The following is a 24,660-nucleotide window of genomic DNA, read 5'->3' as shown; positions in this document are numbered from 1 at the left end:
TGGTTGCAATTGGTGGAACTGTAAATAAACACATATATATATATATAGTTCAGTATACAGTTCTAAACAACATACTAACAATAGGAACAGTATATAACTGTTTTAAATACCTATTTTGGCCTCTTGTTCCCATAAAACTGGACTCTGACTGGAACTGTGTGTCTGTTCAGCTCCTCTCTCTGGTGAGTAATGATTCCAGCAGCTCCTGCTAGGGCAATTCCCAGATAGGCTGTGTGTGAGGCTAGCTGTGATTGGTGGAAACTCTTGCTGTGTGAGAAGCTGGCTGTGATTGGTCTAGACTTCTGCCCAGCAACAACAGATTAACATTATACTTTCTGTTGTTTCTGTTGTGTCACTGAGCTTACCTTACATCACAAAATGAATCTTAAAGGCATATTATCTTTTTCTGCTTCTGTGAACACAAAATATAACAGTTATATGACATCCGAAACATAATGTCACAGTAAATAACTCTGCTTTTGTATTTAACACATATACAAAGGAACTATATTAAGGCTATTGGCAGGTTTAGCTGTATACACATATAAGCTATACTAGCAACCTAGGACAGGTCTTAGCTGGCCAGCTACAGGACCCTTTGCCATTCGTTAAGTATAAGAACCCTTTATTGTAATATTTGTAACGGTTTTGCACACCTGTATTTATGTATGTTATTTCATTTTGTAACTAAGAACCAGGCTCGGACTGGCCCACAGGGGTACAGGTGAATTCCCCAGTGGGCCCCTGAGCGAGGTGGGCCCCTAGTCTCCAACCTCCTGCCCCAGTGGGACATAACACAGTAGACTTACTGCACTACATACATATATTCAATGTACAGCATCTCAACCAGCCTATGTTCATAGAAAAAAACTTGATACAATATTAAAGAAACTCCCCAGTGTATTATTATAGACACGATCAGAGCTGAGATGACTTCTAGGTATAGAGGAAAGCTACCAGTGTCCTCTTTTCTCCAGGATCATATGAGCAGGTAATATTTGAATGTATCCGTACGGTAGGCCCCCAAAAAATATTTTACTGGTGGGCCCTAGGCACCACAGTCCGACACTGCTAAGAACTGTACATGTTTACAGATGAAGGCTAAAATGTAAGTGTTTGCCTCATAGACTATAATAGAGGCAATTAACCCAGGTTGGCTGTGTGCTGCTGGGTGCCTGCTTACAAGTAGGACACTGCCTGGATCTCTGTCGGCCTGCAGAATAGATGGTGCCGGTGTGTTTTGAAAGGCTGTGTTGGGGTGTTTTTATTTTATTTTTATGTTTACTCTGTGGCCTGCATGGATGGGGCGTGCAACATTGGGTGTGTGAAATAGATCATCCCTTGACATTTGCACCAGGCTAATTTGATAGGGCAGTCTCGTCCGTGACACTTGTGCTTTCGGTTCCGTCTATAGTATAGTTTCCGGCAGCAGAGGCTGTGCAGATTGGCTGATCTATGGGGGTGGGGGTGGTCGGATAACCACCAATCTGATATTGATGGCCCATCCTAAAGAAAGGTCATCAGTAAGTATTGAAAGACCCCTTTTAATGCATTATATACACAGTTATAACAAGCTTCAAATTGACATTTTACACAACAAAATCCATTGAAAAAGTTAAAGTTTGTAGAACTGCGTATTTGACACATTTAAGGTCCATTCACACGTCCATAAGTGTTTTGCGGCTCCGCAAAACACGGACCCTGGCAATGTGCATTCCGCAATTTGCGCACCGCACATCGCTGTCACTATAATAGAAAATGCCTAATCTTGCGGAAACGGAAGCATGGATGTGGAAGTGCAGATCCGAAAATGTGGATGTGGACAGCACATTCCGGCCTCATTGAAAATGAATGGGTCTGCACCCATTGCGGACCCATTTTGCGGACGTGTGATTGGACCCTTAGAGTCAAGTTTAGAGATGAGCGAATCGAAGCTGACTAAGTGGAATTCATTTAGAATAGCAGGAAAACTTTGATTCGCAACGAATGCGAATTTTCTCGCGCTTCGTGGCAATGAATCACAATTTTCCTAAAAGGGCGGCTACATGTGTAAGGACTGAGGACATGGCGCAATAAACTCTGGGAAGGCGGGATCACCCAGATTGACATGCCTGCATGCAGCCAATCAGCAGCCCGCCCTGTGATGTCACAGTCCTATAAATATGGCAGCCATCTTAGAGTCACACATTTTCCAGTGTTCAGAGTGCAGTGAAAGACGTGTGAAGGTGCTAGAGACAGCAATTGGAAAAACGATTGTGGGATAAAAAGACAGAAAAAAACGATTTGTAAGTGAAGGGAAGGATAGGGAGGAGTCATTTCACAGCATCTTAGTGCAGGAAGAGACGTCAGAAGGTGCTAGCAGGGCCGTCTTTAATATTGATCGGACCCTGGGCAAGAATTTACTTGGGTCCCCTTCCCACACCCTACCATGCAATCAAGCCCTCCACCACAACACACACACACACACACACAGAAAAAAATAAATCCACACACCTCGTAGAGTAGTAAACTTTAATAATGATGTGTGGTCCCTAGAGGTGTTCCATGGCAGTAATGTAAATACTGCCTTTTTTTTCTGAAAAGGCAGTGTTTACATAAAAAATCTTGCAGAGACATGTTATAGACACCAGAACTACCACGTTTAGCTGTTGTGGTTCTGGTGACTATAGTGTCCCTTAATATAGAGAAAAAAAAATGAATCAGCACAAAAGTTTTAAATAAAATGGTTGTATCATTATTCTAAAAATTAAAAAAGCACAACTTCTGACACAAATATATAGTATTTTGCAGATTATTTTTTTTTTACAATAATGTGCAGACAGTACTGTACTATTAACCCCTACATACACCCCTAAATATACGGTAATACAGCGCCACATACCTCTTACATCCAGTGACGTCTCTTTGATGTAGATGTTCTCTATCCTTATCTTCTCCTTTCAGACCTTCACACCAGACCACCATTTTTCAGCCATTTCTCATCTCTGCAGTTTGACAAAAAAAAATCTTAGTTTACTACTTTTCTTCTATCATCCTCCCATCTCCTGGACAAATCATCCTACCATCCCAATACTCTGCCTGCCATGCTCCCCAATATTATACTGCAGAAACAGATAAACCCCCTGATAATAGTAGTAGCATGCATATAGTGCCCTTCAATAATTATTGGCACACACTGCCCTAAAATAACTGCGCCCAGCAAATAGTTCCCCTATTAGCAGGGGTTCACGGAGGCAGCAGCGGTAGCAGTCACTCAGTGCGGACTGTTGGGGGGAAAATCAGGTACTCGGCGGTGTGGCAGTTTTTTGTGAAGCCGCCGGAGGTGGTCAACATGGCCATATGTAGAATATGTGGGCAAAAGGTGAAGAGTGGCCAGGGTGCCAATGTTGGCACCACAGCCCTGCATTAACATATGGTGACCATAAAGTGGCCTGGGAGAACCGTGGCTCCGAAGTGGGGGTCCAGCCTGCCGCAGCGACCAGTGACACACACCTGGTTTCAGACAGTCAAGGCTCCACCACCTCAGCCGAAGGGAGCTGTCTGTCATTTCCTACTTCTGATGGTACAGATGCTCCTGCTCCTACTCCTCGTCAGTCATTCTGTCAGGAATCGATCACTGAAGTGATTTCTAAGAGACAGCAGTATGCGTGCACACATCCAACGGTGCAGAAGCTGAACATGCTTGTGTCCAACTTACTGGTGCGACAGTCCCTCCCTTTCCATGTGGTGGAAAGAAGTGGCCAAAGGAGGAAAAAGGCGCTCATAGGGTGAGTAGGTTCAGAACAGGCTTCCAATTCAGGAAGAATGGTGTTGCTCACCTGCTGTCGTTGCACCTAATGTTCAGTGCAACTGTACTGGAGGCGAGTAGGAGTGGTTTAAGTTTTGCTGGTTGGTGCTGCCGGTTACGTCCGTGTTCACCTTTGGCGGGGGCCAGGTCGCCGTCTGGGTCAGTGTATGAAGTATGTATCCACTGGACTCTGGGGTCGAGTGGAGGGTGGACCATAGGCGCAAAACACAACCAGAGTTTGTTTCAAAGCAATAGTTTTTTTTTTTTATTATTTTTGTTATCGTGACAACGCGTTTCGGGGTTCTGTGCACCCCTTTTTCAAGTCTAAAAAACATGTACATACAAATTATATAAAAAGGGATAATAGTAATAATAATATGTCCGTCAAGCTTAGATTTATACATATATACGTCAATACCATGATGTCAATAAAAAGTAAAAAATTATATTATATAATAATAAAAATATAAACAACTATCAATTGTAAAATATGGAAATAAAAATGTAAATATATATATATATATATATATATATATATATATATGAGGCACCAATTGATTACGTGGCTGAAAATAAATAGCTGTTTGCAGGGCGCGTGTAAGGTTAAACAATCTTGATATAGATATGCAATATAAAGTTTAAGCAGAGAGTCAATGAACCTATACGGTGGATACATAGTATATAAAAGAAGAAAAAAAAAACAAGGGCATGATGTGCTATTGGGTGGTAATATAAGGACTGAGGGTGAAGGCATGATAAGGTGTATACAAGAGGAAGTGGTGAGGGGAAGGAAGAGAGACAAGCGGCGCTGGAGTACATACCGGTGAGTGCTGCTGATGGAAGTTGCGCTGCTCCCAGCTTCTGGCACGTGCGGCGTCCAGATGCTGTGTGCTGGGAGCGCGCGCTGGGCCGGCAAAGAGGAGGAGAAGTGGGCAGGGACTGGGCCGGCTGGGTGGTGCGAACGTCCTGAATGGGCGGAGCTAGCTGCTGGTGGTGACGCAAACGCCCTGAGTGGGCGGGGCTTATGTAGTGGGCGGAGCCTAGTGCCGCGATGCGATGCAGTGACGGCGCATGGACGTGGACGGGGGGGGGGCAGCAATGTAGAAGGGCCGGAACGATGTGTGTGAGGGGGTGGGGCTATGAGGAAGCTGGGGATGAAAGGGATGACTGCAGGATGAGACTGAGAGTGGTGATGGGGACAGGGCGAAAGGGAGGGAAGGGAAAGCAACTATGCTAAGGGTGAATGACATGATGGGGGTGGGCGGGACGGGATATGAGGGGGGTGGGATAGTGAGGATGTTGGGGATGCAGGCAGTGGCGTACACACAATCCATGGGGCCCCGGTGCAAAACTGAATCATGGGGCCCCCCTCCCCGTCGCCGCCCCCCCAACCTCCCTCCACCAGCAGCAGAGTTAGGCTACTTTCACACCTGCGTTAGGTGCGGATCCATCTGGCATCTGCACAGACGGATCCGCACCTATAATACAAACGCTTGTATCCGTTCTGAACGGATCCGTTTGCATTACCACGAAAAAAAAAAAAAAGATAATGCAAACGGATCCGTTTTGACTTACACTAAAAGTCAATGGGAGGCAGATCCGTTTTCAATTGCACCATATTGTGTCAGTGAAAACGGATCCGTCCCCATTGACTTAGGCTACTTTCACACTAGCGTTCGATCGGATCCGTTCTGAACGGATCCGATCATAATAATGCAGACGGAGGCTCCGTTCAGAACGGATCCGTCTGCATTATTTTAGCATATAACAGCTAAGTGTGAAAATAGCCTCGTACGGATCCGTCCAGACTTTCAATGTAAAGTCAATGGGGGACGGATCCGCCTGAAGATTGAGCCATATTGTGGCATCTTCAAACGGATCCGTCCCCATTGACTTACATTGTAAGTCTGGACGGATCCGCACGCCTCCGCACGGCCAGGCGGACACCCGAACGCTGCAAGCAGCGTTCAGCTGTCCGCCTGTCCGTGCGGAGGCGAGCGGAGCGGAGGCTGAACGCCGCCAGACTGATGCAGTCTGAGCGGATCCGCTCCATTCAGACTGCATCAGGGCTGGACGGCTGCGTTCGGGTCCGCTCGTGAGCCCCTTCAAACGGAGCTCACGAGCGGACCGACGGACGCTAGTGTGAAAGTAGCCTTACATTGTAAGTCAGGACGGATCCGTTTGGCTCTGCATCGCCAGGCGGACACCAAAATGAATCTGCACAGACGGATCCGCACCTATAATGCAAATGCTTGTATCTGTTCAGGACGGATCCGTTTGGCTGCAGGCAGCGTTTTGGTGTCCGCCTCCAGAGCGGAATGGAGGCTGAACGGAGGCAAACTGATGCATTCTGAACGGATCCTTATCCATTCAGAATGCATTGGGGCTGAACTGATCCGTTTTGCACTGTTTGTGAGAGCCCTGAAACAGATCTCACAAGCGGACCCAGAAACGCCAGTTTCTCCGCTTGTGAGATCTGTTTCAGGGCTCTCACAAACGGATCCGTTCTGAAAAGATACAAGCTTTTGCATTATAGGTGCGGATCCGTCTGTGCAGATACCAGACAGATCCGCACCTAACGCAGGTGTGAAAGTAGCCTAACTCTGCTATATTTCTGTAGCCTGCAACCTCTGACTGCCCAGTTGGGCTAAAACTACTACACCCAACATGTTTTGGCAGTAATAGTAAATGGATATTGGTGCAATTCTGAGCTATTAGTCTATATAATACATATGTAGGCTACAGTAGCCCAGAATTGCACCAATATCCATTTACTATTACTGCCAAAAGATGTTGGGTGTAGTAGTTTCAGCCCAACTGGGCAGTCAGAGGTTGCAGGCTACAGAAATGTAGGAGAGTTAGTTATAAAGCCAGCCCCCAGCAGAGCAATGGTGAGCAATTAGGAAGACTTTTTTCTTATCTTATCTTATCTTAACCTCCGGATCGGCATCGGCTTCTTCGCGCTCTCCAGAAAGCGCCTTCTCCCTGCGTCATGTCTGATGCGGCCGCACGGGGAGGAGAATCAGGGGGTGGAGACTCAAGGAGGGGAGGGGAGGGCTGGCCTGGCACTGACTATGCAGCGCAGAAACGCAACACTGGGCGGCGGGCCCGGGTCGGCTGCCTGGGTTAAACAGGCAGGCACAGCACTACTGCAGGGCGGGGCCAGGGGCCCACAGGCGGCCGGGCCCCCTGGAGTGCCGGGCCCGGTCGCAACTGCGACCCCTGCGACCCCTGTATGTACGCCCCTGGATGCAGGGGAATGAGTGCAAGGTGATGCTTGGTGTGTTGGGGGGAGGGGACGCAGCAATATTAGGGAAATAAATGGTATAATGGTGGAAATTGAGAAAAGAGAGAGTTATGGGAAGGTGGTCCAGTTGGATTTAGAAACATTTGTTTTCTAAGCTTTCATTGAGACCGTAAGGGTCCAGTGTTTGGAGCTTGTATATCCAAAACATTTCTCTCCGTTGTAAAGTTCTGAACCTGTCGGAACAGCTGTCAGAGATATGTTCGATGGGCGTGATGGTTAGCCTAGTGGGATCCTTGTTGTGGATGGCCAGGAAGTGTCTGGACACACTGTGTTTTAGGTAGCCCCGTTTTGATATTCCATCTGTGGTTGTTTAGGCGTTCTCTGAGGGTCTGAATGGTTCGACCTACATATTGCTGTCCACAGGCGCATTCTAAAAGATAAATGACAAAACTTGAAGCACAGTTCATGAGGCTTTTGATAACGAATTCTTCCCCTGTGGTGTTGCTCTTAAAGGTCGTTATGCTGTTATTGATATTATCGCAGCACTTGCATAGTTTATGGCTGCATTTGAAGCTCCCTTTAGATTCGGGGAACCATTTGGATGTGGTCATTGTGGCACGTTTTATTCTTTTTAGTTTGCTCGGGGCTAGTGCATTCTTTAGTGTGCGGGCCCTCCTAAATGTGAAGTGGGGCTTGCAAGAGATAGTTTCTTTGAGATAGGGATCGGCCTTCAGGATGTGCCAATATTTTGTTATGATGTTCCTTAGTGTTCCATGGTTGGGATTGAAGGTGGTGATAAAGGATGATTTCGATTTCATACGGTCGACCATTGTGTCTGGTTTCTTTTTGGTTATTAGACAGTCCTCTTGGCTCTGCTCATAGGCGCGTCTGAAGGCCCCCCCGACCATTCCTCTTGGGTAATTTTTGTTTTGGAATCTGGAACATAAAATCCGGCTTTGTTCAATAAAGTCATTGGTTGTTGAGCAGTTCCTCCTTATTCGTTTAAATTGACTAAATGGAATGTTGTCTTTCCATTTTCTGTAATGTGCGCTCTCATAGTCCAGGTAGCTGTTACCGTCCACTTTCTTGAAAAAGGTTTTTGTCATGATGGTGTTGCATTCAGAATATAATACCAGGTCCAGGTATTCAATTGATATATTAGAACTTGTGGACGTAAAACTGAGGTTCCAAGTGTTGTTGTTTAGGTAGGACACAAATGTTTGGGCGTCTTCTTCGCTCCCCTTCCAAATAAAAATTAGGTCATCAATGTACCTTTTGTAGAATACAATTGATTCCCTCCACTTGTGATTATTGTTAAGGAATCTCTACATGGGTCGGTTTGAAGAGGCATCACGTCCACAAGTTCTAATATATCAATTGAATACCTGGACCTGGTATTATATTCTGAATGCAACACCATCATGACAAAAACCTTTTTCAAGAAAGTGGACGGTAACAGCTACCTGGACTATGAGAGCGCACATTACAGAAAATGGAAAGGCACCAGGCTCCGCCCACTACATAAGCCCCGCCCACTCAGGGCGTTTGCGTCACCACCAGCAGCTAGCTCCGCCCATTCAGGACGTTCGCACCACCCAGCCGGCCCAGTCCCTGCCCACTTCCCCTCCTCTTTGCCGGCCCAGCGCGCGCTCCCAGCACACAGCATCTGGACGCCGCACGTGCCAGAAGCTGGGAGCAGCGCAACTTCCATCAGCAGCACTCACCGGTATGTACTCCAGCGCCGCTTGTCTCTCTTCCTTCCCCTCACCTCTTCCTCTTGTATACACCTTATCATGCCTTCACCCTCAGTCCTTATATTACCACCCAATAGCACACATGCCCTTGTTTTTTTTTTTTTTTGTTTTTTTCTTAGATATACTATGTATCCACCGTATAGGTTCATTGACCCTCTGCTTAAACTTTATATTGCATTACTATATCAAGATTGTTTAACCTTACACGCGCCCTGCTAACAGCTATTTATTTTCAGCCACGTAATCAATTGGTGCCTCTCATATATATATATATATATATATATATTTACATTTTTATTTCCATATTTTACAATTGATAGTTGTTTATATTTTTATTATTATATAATATAATTTTTTACTTTTTATTGACATCATGGTATTGACGTATATATGTATCCATTCATTCATTTATATCTACATCTAAATCTAAGCTTGACGGACATATTATTATTACTATTATCCCTTTTTATATAATTTGTATGTACATGTTTTTTAGACTTGAAAAAGGGGTCCACAGAACCCCGAAACGCGTTGTCACGATAACAAAAATAATAAAAAAAAACCTATTGGTTTGAAACAAACTCTCTGGTTGTGTTTTGCGCCTATGGTCCACCCTCCACTCGACCCCAGAGTCCAGTGGATACATATTTCCATGTGGTGGACTCTGCACCTTTTAGAGAACTGATGGCTTGTGCCTAGCCGAGGTGGAGAGTCCCAAGTCATAATTTCTTTGCGAAAAGGCAGTACAAGCCCTGCACAAATGTAGAACAGAAGGTGGGCCAGTCCTTGAGCCTGTCGGTGTTTGCCAAAGTGTACGGCAGCGCCGACGTGTGGAGCAGTAACTACGGTCAGAGACAGTACATGTCCTACAGCCACACCAGCAAAATGGCCAGGTCACGCCGCTTCCACATCCACATTGTCACGCTGTTGGTTCTGCGACAATGTCCACCTGTGCCTCCTCATCCTCCAACATGTCCTCAGCCTCTAATGCAGGGACAAGTCACAGTGCTCCTCCAGCATACCACAAGTACAGGGCATGGCGGTGTCACGCAATTATGTAATGTTTCCCTGGGCGAACGGAGTCACACAGGGGAGGAACTTCTCTGTGTGATTCATCAAGAAATTGAATCCTGGCTATCTCTGCGACAAATGAAAATCGGAACCATGGTTACCGACAACAGGAGGAACATAGTGTCTGCGCTGGGTCGAGAAAGGCTGAGCCATGCACCCTGCATGGCACACGAGTTCAATCTGGTTGTCAAGCGGTTCCTGAAATCTTCCACCCATCTGCAAGACATCCTAAAAATGGCCAGGAAACTTTGCATGTACTTTAGCCACTCGTACACCTCAAAGCACACCCTCTTTGAGCTGCAGCGTCAGAACGGCATCCCCCAACATAGGCTGATATGTGACATTTCCACCCGTTGGAATTCCACCCTCCATATGTTGGACCGACTTTACTAACAGAGAAAGGCCATCAACGATTTCTTGATGATGCAAGCGGATAGGAGTACACCCCTGTGTAACTTTGATGTCAGCCAGTGGCAGCTTATGTATGACACCTGCCGTTTGCTCAGGCACTTTGAGGATGCCACGTTATTTGTCAGTCACCAGGACTACGGGATGAACAACGTCATTCCACTGCTTCATGTACTGTAACAGATGCTGGTAACTATGGCTGATCAGGGGACAGGAGACGTGGTACCTCGCTCCCACGTCCACATGAGCCCAGGCGGGGCTGAACTGGAAGAGGAGGAGGAGGGGGAGTAGGACATTGAAGCACAGGCAATGTGTAGCCAAATGGGTGGTTTTTCTACTCAGCTGACAGGACAGGAGGAGCAGGAGCAGCCAGAGGGACTACAGGGCGATGAGGGAGATGAGACAGAGGACCCAGACACACTGTGGCAGTATGCAGTGGAGATGGAGGCAGGGAGTCCCGCCGAGTCACTTGCACAAATAGCCCGATGCATGCTTGCGTAGTGACAGCCGAATTGTCACCATTTGGCAGAGGGATGACTTCTGGCTCTCAACCTTGCTGGACCCTCGCTACCGGTCCAAAATGGGGGCCTTTTTTACACCCACTGAGAGGGAGGACAAACTGAACTACTACAGAGACATCCTATGTTGTCAGTTGGCCACTGCCTATCTGTGCCATCGTCTATCCTCTCGCAGGTCTGACCGTGGCGGCCCTCTGCGCTCACGTTCCAGTGCCATGGCTGCTGGGGAGGGTTGGGGTGGTAGGAACAGTACTAGCTCCATCAACAGCAGCCTGAGTCTACAGTCGCTGATGAGTAGCTTTCTTCACCCACATAGTGAAGAAACTACTCACCAACAGCAGGTAGACCTGGAGCAGGACGTGAACCAGCAGGTGGTGGCATACTTGGACAGCACCCTGCCACCCCACATTGAATATCTGCTGGACTACTGGGTAGCCAAACTGGATTTGTGGCTGCAACTAGCCGAGTTTGTCTTTGAAAAGCTGTCCTGCCCGGCCAGTAGTGTGGCATCAGAGCGGGTTTTTAGTGTGGCAGGGGCAATAGTTACCCTAAGGAGAACTCGTCTCTCCACCCAAAATGTGGAGAGACTGACCTTTCTCAAGATGAATCAGTTGTGGATCAGCCAGGATTTCCAACCACTAATTCCTGATGCATCAGACTAGATCATCCATGGTGCCACACCAACACTTAGATTAAAGAGACCAGTTTCATCTGACTACCTGCCTCAGCTACTACTCTGTTGCTGCCACCCGCCTGATGCCACACATCTGATGCCAAGTGCTCCTTCTCTCAGCCACCTTCATTATCGGGTACTGGTATTGCCACCCACCGCCCCACTCTGTTACCGGTTCACTTTGTGGTATCCTGATGCTGCTGCTACTGCCATCTCCAAACTATGTCACCTTGCCACTCCGTGGTCTCCTGATGTTGCTGCTGCTACAGCCATCTCCACGGTATGTCACCTTGCCACTGTGTGGTAGCCTCCTGCTGCTACTGCTGCTGACATATCCACATTACGTCACCTTTCCACTCTGTGGTATCTTCATGCTGCTACTGCTGATGCCATATCCACTATGTCACCTTTCCACTCTGTGGTATCCTCCTGCTGTTATTGGTGCTGCTATATCCACATTATGTTACCCTGTCACTCTGTGGTATCCTACTGCTGCTGACATATGCACATTATGTCACGATTCCACTCTGTGGTATCTTCCTGCTGCTACTGCTGCTGCCATATCCACATTATGTCACCTTGCCACTCTGTGGTCTCCTGATGCTGCTGCTGCCATCTCCACACTATGTCACCTTGCCACTCTGTAGTATCCTCCTGATGCTGCTGCTGTTGCCGCCACCTCCACAATCTGTCATTGGGCCACTCTGTGGTCTCCTCATGCTGCTTCCACCTCACCACTATGTCATAGGTCTACTCTGTGGACTTCTCATGTTGTTCCCACCCTCCCCACTTCATGACTGGTCCACTATTTCGGCATGGCTGACATCATCATTTATTTGACCTTTCTTCTGATCTGTCAGAAGAAAGCAAAAATCATACGCACAATGAATCCTGTCTGTGTAGCAGCTGTAAGGCCTGTATGGTCCCATCAGAATTGGCTTATGATTTGGTAGACAAAAGCAGGAGTGGGCACAAAACACAAAAGTTCCATTCACTCGTCATCTTTGTTTTAGAGCCACTCCTGTTTTTTTGGCATTACAGTAGCAATACTGATGGATTATTGAGCAAATGCTGACCGGATAAAAGTCGTATGCTCCACAGACAGGATCCGTTTTTGGGGGTTATTGTTCTGATGGATCAGAGGAAGGGCAAATTAATTAGTGAAGTCAAAACACAAACTTACTGCTGACACCCTTTCCACTCTATCGGGGGGCTCTACTTGTATTTGCGTTTAATAGAACAGGTTCTGTAGACATCTATGGGGAATCAGCTGACAACGGTGTAAAAGGGCTGCGCTTCTTCTTGACGCTAACATCGACCTGTAAGGCTAAGTTGATACTTCAGTTATTTGGTCATTTTTGGCCCCATGACTGCCCAAATAAGTGAAGTGTACGGTGATTCTAACATACTGACTCACAGTATTGTTTCACTACCAAAACAGACTCCCTATGCGTGTTACTGCAAGGCACCGTGTTCTACACCACTAGAAAGGCTCTCTGCAGCCAGGAAATAGCAGTTTTTTTAACGTAATTCGCCGCAAATTTATTCAGATGGAAGCAAATTTTTTCTGAATAAATTTGGTGAACCGGCAAATCATATTTTTTTAAAAATGTGCTCATCTCTAGTCAAGTTTGCTACATCTGTGTGTGACTGTATGGGCATCCAGTGGCATATGTCGCTCATATTGACTAGTGTTGAGTCCACGAGATTTAGCGCTAGATCTTCAAACAAGAAGGCAGCGGTCAGCCTGTTGTACGCAAATGGATGAGGTAAGTATGATTGAATTTTTTTCAATGTTTTTCCTTTCACATGACCATATGTCTTTTTCAGTGTTTTGTGGTCCATTTTTCACTGAACCGTTGTTCAGTTTTTTGTTTCCGTTGGCTTTCCATTTCTGTACTGTTTTTATGTTCCGTTTTTCCGTATGGCATATACAGCATACAGTAATTACATAGAAAAATTTGGGCTGGCATAACATTTTCAAAAGATGGATGGTTACGGACGAAATACCGATGCATTTCCGTATGTGTTAAAAAAAAATTGTTGACCCATTGACGAATGGAGCCACGGAACGTGATTTGCGGGCAGAAATAAGACATGTTCTATCTTTCAACGGAACGAAAATACGGAAACAGAATGCATACGGAGTACATTTCGTTTTTTTTTTGCGGAACCATTGCAATGAACGGACCGTATACGAAACGCAAAAAAAACGGCCCGTAAACGGAAAAAGAAAATGGTTGTATGAAAGAGGTCTTACTCTTGGGTTTGGGATGTGCCAGGAGTAAGTTAGAGTAAGAGCAGAGCAGTTTGTTACTCTAGAGCTACATTCACAATTCTGCTGGTTATCGTGGAAGACAATCAACAAGCCTGTCATCCTAACAGAGTAGCTGAGCGCCTAACATGCAATAGGAAGACATTATTGTTGCTGTACAGTACCTAATGTGAATATTAGTCAACAGAAATAGCTCTGTATAGACGATAAGCCTCCAAGAAATAAGAGGTGATTTCAGCTCTGAAGCATGCAGAATTATGAATGCAGCTGTGGATTATAAATAAAGACTGTAAGTCGGTAATGTATTTATAGTAACATAGTACATAAGCCCGAAAAAAAGAAATTTGTCCATCCAGTTCGGCCTGTCATCCTGCAAGTTGATCCAGAGGACGGCAAAAAAAAAACTGTGAGGTAGAAGCCAATTTTCCCCACTTTAGGGGAATAAAACATTCCTTCCCGACTCCAATCAGGCAATCAGAATAACTCCCTGGATCAATGACCCATCTCTAGTAGCTATAACCTGTAATATTATTGCACTCCAGAAATACATCCAGGCCCCTCTTGAATACCTTTATTGTACTCACCATCACCACCTCCTCCATAGTCTCACTGCTCTTACCGTAAAGAATCCTCTTCTATGTTTGTGTACAAACCTTCTTTCCTCCAGACGCAGAGGATGTCCCCTCGTCACAGTCACAGTCCTGGGGATAAATAGATGATTGGAGAGATCTCTGTACTGACCCCTGACATAGTTATACATAGTAATTAGATCTCCCCTCAGTCGTCTTTTTTTCTAAAGTGAATAACCCTAATTTTGGTAATCTTTCAGGGTACTGTAGTTGCCCCATTCCAGTTATTACTTTAGTTGCCCTCCTCTGAACCCTCTCCAGCTCTACTATGTCTGCCTTGTTCACAGGAGCCCAGAACTGTACACAGTACTCCATGTGTGGTCTGACTAGTGATTTGTAAAGTGGTAGGACTATGTTCTTATCACGGGCATCTATGCCCCTTTTGATGCAACCCATTATCTTATTGGCCTTGGCAGCAGCTGACTGACACTGGTTTTTGCAGCTTAGTTTGCTGTTTATTAAAATTCCTAGATGCTTTTCCATGTCAGTGTTACCGAGTGTTTTACCATTTAGTATGTACGGGTGACTTGCATTATTCCTTCCCATGTGCATAACTTTACATTTGTCAGTGTTAAACCTCATCTGCCACTTATCTGCCCAAGCCTCTAATCTATCCAGATCCCTCTGTAGTAGTATACTGTCCTCTTCCATGTTAATTACTTTACACAGTTTAGTGTCATCTGCGAAAATTGATATTTTACTATGCAAGCCTTCTACAAGATCATTAATAAATATATTGAAGAGAATAAGGCCCAATACTGACCCTGAGGTACCCCACTAACTGACAAGCTCACTTGTTTCTGTAAATTGATCCATTGTTCTATATGATAAATGAAAGCACCCATCAAGAAATGTCCATGAAGTAGAAATGAGCAAATCACATTCAATCAGAATTTTGATGTGGCACTGAATCGGAAACTTTCGTGATTTAATTTGGACACATTTTTGAGAGTGAGAGAGAGAGAGAGGGGGGTAGATAAATAAGAGAGAGGGAAGAGAGTGGGAGAGAGAGGAAGAAGAGAGGGGAAAGAGACAGAGAGGAGAGAGAGAAAGAATGAGTGCCTATTCACACGATTGTATGTCTATGGTGACCCGATTGCGGACCACCAATAGCAGCCTGCAGGCTCCGACTGGCCCATAGGGGTACAGGTAGGGTTGCCACCCGTACGGAAATGACCACCCAGGTACAAGCCTTTTTCAGACCCGGGCACAGGATTCATTTCAAACTGCAGACTTGCTAGCCTCACCTGACATTGTGGTGAAGCACAGGCTGAACACTTGTCATCAGGTCCTTTGTGCTCTTCCCAAATCCCGCTCCCGCCCTTTCTCTCCTCCTCACATATGGCCCCGTCCTGCTGAACTGCACATGTGTCGTGTGTACTGCGCCACTGCCATGAATACGGGCAGGCTGCCCGTGTGGCGGGACATTACAGGATGTGCACTGCTGCTGCTGTAGAAACTTGACACAAAATCTTCCGGAGAGAGGAAAGGCCATAAGTTTGTGCTCTGTGCCTAGTGACTACATAGTGGTGGTTTGCCCCTGCACCCTGAGGTGGGAACGGTGTTCTGCCAGATTCCTATACCTGACAGAATGCTATACCCGGAAGTGACGCGGCCACAGCTGGAGGTGGGTGTGTGTACTCGCCCAAATGCTCCGATACCTTCCCCGATATTGGAACTTCCAGTCGGAGGGAGATGTCCCTCTGACGGGCAGAACCAAGGGAGCATACAGCAGACTTGCTTTCCAATCAGGAAGCCGGGAGGTGGGTTATCATCCGCCTCCTGGGATCCTGATTGGCTAGGAAGCCATCTTCACTTGTTGCTAGGCAGCCTGGCTTCCTAACCAATCAGCAAGCTGGGCAGTATCTCATGACTCGCGTCCTGGCCTCCTGATTGGTCAGGAAGGTACGCTGCCTACAAAAAAGTGAATCCGATCATCAAGCGAATCTGATCACGAAGCGGATTAAAATCATGACTTGCCGCCCCTCTTCTTGATTGGTCAGGAAGCTAGGTTGCCTCTGAAGCCAGTGTTCTTTCACTTGAACGCCGTCTTCACGGGAAAGCAGAAAGCCAGGCGATGGGTCATGATCCGCCGCCCGCCTTCCTGATAGTTATGGCTCATATTTTACCAAAAAATTGCTGTGAGGTGTTAACGTGTTCGGGTTTGGCTTGAAGAAAAGGTGGCAACCCTAGGTACAGGGGAATCCCCCGGTGAGCCTCTAGTCTCCCACCCCCTGCAAAAGTGGCACAGTAGATTTAATGCACTGCATACATATATTCAATGTACAGCACCTCAACCAGCCTATGTTCACCGGCCGTGTGAACTCTGAATCATGGATGCGGACCCATTGACTTGAATTGGTCCATAATCCACAAGATACGGCAGAAGATAGGCCATTTCTTAATTTTTGCGGTGCAGAGGCACGGATCAGAACCCCATGGAAACACTCAGCAGGGCTTTCAGGGTCCAAGTCCTATCTTTTGTCGTATCTTGTATAATGGACCCAAGTCCATGGGTCCACACCACAATACGAGATTCACTAAGGTCCGGCATGTTGAGCCCTGAATGAGAGGAAAAAAATGAATAAATAAAAAAGTGAGAGACAACAGAGTAAACATATCATTCATAGGAGATCTCAGAGGGTCATACACAAGTTGTAGGCCAGTTGAAGCACTTGGATTCATGTAGAATTGATTCAGACACGAATTGAATTGGTCAAGCAATTCGGTCAAATCGAACCCAAAACAAATTTTTTGTGATTCACCCATCTCTGCAGTCCAAATGTCCAACCTTCTAACCTATTAGAATCCTCTTCTATATAATGAATCTTTCAGGTTTGCTACTTTCTGTGTTCTCTTTTACGGCTCACATTTATCATCAGGCTGTATTGGAAATGTCTTTTATTTTTACATATAGCATTTTGCTATGTGAAGTTTTATTACGTTATTTTGCAGTCATTGTATTTTTATTGCCACAGAAGGCAATACATTACTTGGATACAGAAGAGCCTCTAATAGAACCACACAAGAGCTTCCCCAATGCAAAAAAAAAAAAAGACACGGGTTATGACAGATTTCACAATTCACAACGCTGGTCTGACTTTTGAGCATAATTCGGAGACAGTGTGCTTATTTGCATTTTTATTCAACTCCGAGAACATTTATAACTTTCTCAATAAATGTGATATCAGCAGAGAGAATCATTCACGTGTCGCTGCCACTTAACTGTTAGAAAAGTGACTTTACTTTTATTTCATTGTAAGTTTATACACTGTGATTCATTTCTCACCTGCTGAAGAGTGAGGTGTTCCTCCTTTTATCTTCTACCACCAGCTGACCTCAGACCGAACGCTTGCACAACCCCAGAACTCTCCACACAGAATCATCTCTCCGAAAGGAGAGAAATGTTTGATACACGACTAGGTTCCTTTCCTTTATTTCATAACACAGCGGGAACGTGAGCCATCGTCTGGACATTATGCATTTTTTTAGATAAATGTTCTTTTCGTTCTGTTCCTTTTTCTCGGGGTTGGCACGAACCCTAGGGCAGATCCAGACAACAATTACAAGCGGGGGTAGACCATTTATTTCTTCCCTAGCATGATACTGGCTTCTGAAGTTTAGGTTCTTGATGTAAAGGATCTATCATATCTACTGTATTGACAGGGAAGATTCATTGAACAGAAGGGAGCTGCCTGAGGATACAATCGGGGGTCCTAAAAGTCAGAGCGTATTTTTCTTGGCTTTACCTTAGGATGACCGTCTGCAAAAGAGACTTACTTGTATTTGTACGATTTGCCTTTGAAGTGCTAAAAGAAGCTGCCTATAAACAGAGATAGAAATTCGCTATTATTCATTGCTGAAATCTCCTGAATATTTCTCTGCAGGCTAGAGATTTGAAAGGATTTTTCTTTCTTTTTTTTTACTGTTTGTCACGTCTGCCCCAAGAATGTCACATCTCATACACATCAGCCATCACATGTAATGATGATCTGTCCATGTGTCATCTTCATGGCTGCTTTAGTGCTACAGACCAGCAAGGCGTACTACTGCATGCCTAGAATACTACCGAGCTGTACACAGGATACACAATACCACAATGTTATTTTCTTATATCTCTACATAACGCAGGTTATAGGCAAGAGCATGCATCCCATACTAGCAGAGCATACCCTGGGGAGATGGGGGGTCCAGCTTTGGACTGAAGTCCTTTGGGGCAACCATAGGAAATAATTTTTATGGCCCACCCTCTTTGCATATTGGACCTTTAGTGTCCTGTATTATTAGTGGTCCATTAATGTCAGAGCTTGGCTCCACCAGAGTATGACTTTGGGGCCACTATGGAGAAGAGGATGCACCATCTCAGGTTTGATTAAGCCTAGCACCCATAAGGTGGTAAGAACCTACAGGGTTTTTTAGATGAGCCAATGATTCTACAAACAGTCAGTCATTTCTTGGCTGATCAAATCTTTTTATGTGAGCATAAAAATGTTTGCAGGTTGGCAGCACTTCTCCCTGGGTAAACAGTTGATGAGCTGCCAACATAATGTAAATAGTATAGTGGATGAACGATCGTAGCAACGATCATTAGTCCCCTGTGCAGCATCCATTAATCATTTAAATGAGCGCCAATGACTTGATTTAACATCAATCATCTTTCAGACTCCCACAAATCTCCACACTGAACACAGGGGGAAGGGGAACAGTAACTGGGCCTGGAAACTAGGGAAGGAACAGGACACCTCCTAAACAACCCTAACCCGGGCCCTGACTACCTATCAATATGAATAGACCTTGAAGGTAAAAATATTCATATGCTGGATACCTAGGCCCTTAAATCCCTATAAGTCCCTGCTATAAGGTTAAGAGACAACCCAATCCTCCCCAGATGGACGAATGGAAGTCTCTGTCTCAGGCCCAGATACAAACAACAGGGAATATAACAAACACAAACAAACGCGACATTTAACTTATGTAGAGATGGACGACCTGGAACACCAGAGACGACCTCACACCAGCTCAGCCAAATCCAAATGAAAGCTATCTAACGCATAGTCAGAAGGGTGGGGTCAGACTATAAAGGGTAGAAGTGATGACCACTGAGCAACAGCTGAGAAAAAGGCATGTGGTCATTAACCCTATCAATACTGAATCAAGAGAAATTAAGGAGGCTGCTAGATTCTTCTACGCTCAGCTAGTTTCCTTGATCTCCTGACATCAGTCACCTGAGGGACCGTGACATTGGCCCACACCAACTACGACACAGCTAAGAGCAGTCCCACAGGAAAGTGTGCTAGGGATCACCCTTTATTTCCACCAAATCCAATGCACAGGAGGCAAGGTAGGAAATCATTGTCCCGCCAGAATGGGTTCATCTCATCAATCAGAATTCTGCACCTTTGATAAAGTCACTCCGAAGCTGATGAACCTCTCCCCTGCTACTTCATGGACAGGGTCGGACATCTCGGCGACAATCTCAGGCATGAGCCACTGCTCTAAATAGTGGTGCAAGAACAGATTATTTGCTTCTGCAAGTGGTGCAGCGACTGTTCATGTGGTACTACAGAAGAGTAGCGGCACATGCACAGTAACTGCTCCAGTAGCAGATGCAGAGTAGCGGCACAGACATAAGATTGTCAGGGCTGACTAGGATCTCCAGCAATGTCAATCAAGGAGCAGGGTAGGCTTCTGTACCCCATCATAGGTACAGAACTGTACTTAATGAGACAAATTGTTTCTTAAGAATCAATTTTCTCATCTCTACCGGTGCCCCACACATTTTAATCCAATGTATGAACATAGCCTAGAATCAGAATTACAATTTGATTCAATAAAGGGAAGGAAAGCTCTATACTTACTCTCACCTACTCTCACCTTACTCTCACCTACAACTCTCACCTAACCTAAGCCTGTGCCATACGATAGGGTGAACTGTAACTCTATTTCATGGATGTATCTGCACTAGGAAAACTGCACTAGGATCCCCTCCCAAATTTTCCTCTTAATTTGTTATATGCCCCCGTATACTGTTATATTCATTAATAATTTTGATAGTCAATAAAAAGTCAGTCATTTTATTAAGAGGCCAACCATGCCACCTTCTAAAAATGAGATTTTCTGAAACCGTTCAGCCGTCCACTCCCTTCTACTATAAGGTGGAAATAAAAGTACATTTTAATCAAAGGGGCAACAAATGGCACGTCTATAAAATAGTACACAATGTAAAAAATGTAAAATGGATAAACAGGGCACTCACGGATAGCCGAGACCAAGTATTAGAAGCAATTGTTAGCTTTTATTATTACAACAAATAAAGTTGATAAAACAATGTAGCACAGTGTGGCACAATTATAATAGATATAACAATGTATCACAAAAATCAATATCGTAGGTGAGCTGTGGATAGAATATGTTGTAGTCTATTGACCAGCTGAAAAATGTTCAATAATGCGATCTAATTTATCTCCAGTCCAATGACGTTGCATCCGAAAATACTATCAATGATTCATTGACTGCAGTGTTTCAATTGAGAATGGCGGCGTCACGCCGAAGCAATAAAGGTAGCGGCGTCCCGCTCCTGAATAGCTTGCAAAGAAAGATAATCCGTTACCTTTACATCGACCTGTAGTTCATCCGGAAATATCACTTTAAGCCTTCAGATGTTTTGTTCCCAGAATATGCCTTTTGTTGTATTTTAGCACTATTCCATCAGGATATTAAATTCGGCTCGTTTTTTTCCGTTACGGTCGGTTGGTTGGTAACTTCAATATTTCAGTACAGCAATGGGGTGTAGCACCAGACGCGTTTCGGGGTCCAACCCCTTCCTCAGTGGTAACAATTGCTTCTAATACTTGGTCTCGGCTATCCGTGAGTGCCCTGTTTATCCATTTTACATTATTTGCTGTATTGAGAGAGTGGTCTCAATTTACAGGAGCACCTGGTGTGGTTTCAGTGTCCTAGTGCGACATTTATAGATTTATTGAGCCATACAATGTAAAAAATGTCTATGTCCCTTCCCTATCTATGCTTTAAAAATATCCTAAATAATTTTCACACTGGCCACTAAGCCTAAAATATGTCAAGACTTCCTGTTCTTTGAGAGCAAACACATGGGCCATAGACACAACAGACTGGAGGGAACTCTTTGACTCCTATAGGAGATTTCTTTAGACATGCTCGGTGACATGTGCAGAAGTCAGTAGGTAGTAGATATGTAGATATGATACATGAGTAGATATGATATTATATAAGCTGGGATGTCACCTATTGTGAATGGTGAATCCTGGGTTATCTATACAAAAGTGATATCGGTCATTGCAATCCTGCTAGTGAAGATAAAGAGATGACTGCTTGACATATTGACAAATTGTTAGGCCTAGAGAGCCATGTGAAAACTGCACAATTTTAGATTATTTTTTAAACATAGATAGTAAAGTAGAAAACTATAATACAAACCGGATTCCAAAAAAGTTGGGACACTATACAAATCGTGAATAAATAGAAACATAGAAACATAGAATGTGTCGGCAGATAAGAACCATTTGGCCCATCTAGTCTGCCCAATATATCTGAATCCTATGAATAGTCCCTGGCCCTATCTTATATGAAGGATAGCCTTATGCCTATCCCATGCATGCTTAAACGCCTTCACTGTATTTGCAGCTACCACTTCTGCAGGAAGGCTATTCCATGCATCCACTACTCTCTCAGTAAAGTAATACTTCCTTATATTACTTTTAAACCTTTGCCCCTCTAATTTAAAACTGTGTCCTCTTGTAGCAGTTTTTCTTCTTTTAAATATGCTCTCCTCCTTTACCGAGTTGATTCCCTTTATGTATTTAAAAGTTTTCTATCATATCCCCTCTGTCCAGGGGCGTAACGATCGCGGTCGCAGAGAGTGCGACTGCGACCGGGCCCGGCGGGAGGGGGGCCCGCTGCAGGCCAGCAAGTACTTGCGGCGGCAGGCGGGCCCTGCGAAACTAATCTGTGTCACTGCTTGATTCACCTGCGCTCACGCTGCCTGTGTGTACCGTCCACTCCTCCCTCACTCAGCTGGTGCTGCCGCTCCTCCGCCGGGCCCTCCCTCAAGCTACACACGCCCACAATACACCCACATGACCACGGCCGCGTGACCCGTCCCTCCGCTCACGCGAGATGAGAGTCTCTGAGACTCTGACGTCAGGACAGGAGAGTAGACTCTAGGCGCACAGGCGCAGCAAAAGCCCGCCAGAGAGCAGATTTAAAAGAGGCAGAGCCCCGCCCCCCAGCAGTGTGTGCCTGTGCCAGCACAGATTAGAGGGCTCAGGGCACGATTCTCCGAGGAAGAAAGAAGAGGACGACCGACAGACAGACACCAAGGGCGAGCGCTGGGCATTGCAGCAGAAGTACTGCACTCCAGGACCATCTTCTCCTGCCTCACTGCCTGCTGGACTGGTCTATAGACTGGTAGGTAGTATTAGTAATGCAATGATTCATCCATGTTGTCCCCTGATCATCCATCCACATCCGCCACACCCCCTGAATTCAGACATTATTATCGTCTGAAATCAGGGCTGGAGTGGGGCCGATGGATGGATCATCAGTGGACGGTAATAAATTATTGCTGTTCACTCATCATGATCCATCCATGATCCGCCCCACCCGCATCCTGATTTTAGACATTATTACCACCCACTGATCATCCATCCATCCGCCCCACCCACGCCCTGATTTCAGACATCATTACCGTCCACTGATCATCCATCCATCCGCCCCACCCCCTGAATTCAGACATTATTATTGTCTGAAATCAGGGCCGGGGTGGAGCCGATGGATGGATCATCAGTGGATGGACGGTAGTAATGTCTGAAATCAGGGCCGGAGTGGGGCCGATGGATGGATCATCAGTGGGCGGTAATAAATTAGTGCTGTTCACTCATGATCCATCCATGATCCGCCCCACCCGCATCCTGATTTCAGACATTATTATTACCGCCCAGGCGCCCACTGATCATCCATCTATCCATCCGTCCCACCCACACCCTGATTTCAGACATCATTACCGTCCACTGATCATCCATCCGCCCCATGGATGGATCATCAGTGGCCGGACGGTAGTAATGTCTGAAATCAGGGCCGGGGTGGGGCCGATGGATGGATCATCAGTGGATGGTAATAAATTATTGCTGTTCACTCATGATCCATCCATGATCCGCCCCACCCACACCCTGATTTCAGACATCATTACCGTCCACTGATCATCCATCCATCCGCCCTACCCCCTGAATTCAGACATTATTATGGTCTGAAATCAGGGCCGGGGCGGATGGATGGATGGATAGTGGACGGGCGGAGTCGTGGGGTGGGCGGAGTCTTGGGGTGGGGGGCCCCGATTCAAAGTTTGCCCTGGGGCCCATAGAACTCTAGTTACGCCACTGCCTCTGTCTCTTCTTTCTTCCAAGCTATACATATTAAGGTCCTTTTAACCTTTCCTGGTAAGTTTTATCCTGCAATCCATGTACTAGTTTAGTAGCTCTTCTCTGAACTCTCTCTAGAGTATCTATATCCTTCTGGAGATATGGCCTCCAGTACTGCGCACAATACTCCAAGTGAGGTCTCACCAGTGTTCTGTACAGCGGCAAAGGCACTTCACTCTTTCTACTGCTTATACCTCTCCCTATACATCCAAGCATTCTGCTGGCATTTCGTGCTGCTTTATTACATTGTCTTCCCACCTTTAAGTCTTCTGAAATAATTACTCCTAAATCCCTTTCCTCAGATACTGAGGTCAGGACTGTGTCGAATATTCTATATTCTGCCCTTGGGTTTTTACGCCCCAGGTACATTATCTTGCACTTATCCACATTAAATTTCAGTTGCCAGAGTTCTGACCATTCTTCTAGTTTTCCTAAATCCTTTTCCATTTGGCGTTTCCCTCCAGGAACATCAACCCTGTTACAAATCTTTGTGTCATCAGCAAAAAGACAAACCTTACCATCGAGGCCTTTTGCAATATCACTTATGAAGACATTAAACAAAATTGGTCCCAGTACAGATCCCTGTGGAACCCCACTGGTAACATGACCTTGTTTTGAATATTCTCCATTGACTACAACCCTCTGTTGCCTGTCCCTCAGCCACTGCCTAATCCACTCAACAATATGGGAGTCCATGCTCAATGACTGCAGTTTATTGATAAGTCTTCTGTGTGGGAAAGTGTCAAAAGCCTTACTAAAATCTAGATATGCGATGTCTACTGCACCTCCACCGTCTATTATTTTAGTCACCCAGTCAAAAAAATCTATAAGATTTGTTTGACA

Source organism: Bufo gargarizans, chromosome 2 (genome assembly GCF_014858855.1).
Source record: "Bufo gargarizans isolate SCDJY-AF-19 chromosome 2, ASM1485885v1, whole genome shotgun sequence".
Taxonomy (NCBI): domain Eukaryota; kingdom Metazoa; phylum Chordata; class Amphibia; order Anura; family Bufonidae; genus Bufo; species Bufo gargarizans.
The sequence above is the reverse complement of the archived record's forward strand: the minus strand, read 5'-3'. Positions refer to the sequence as shown.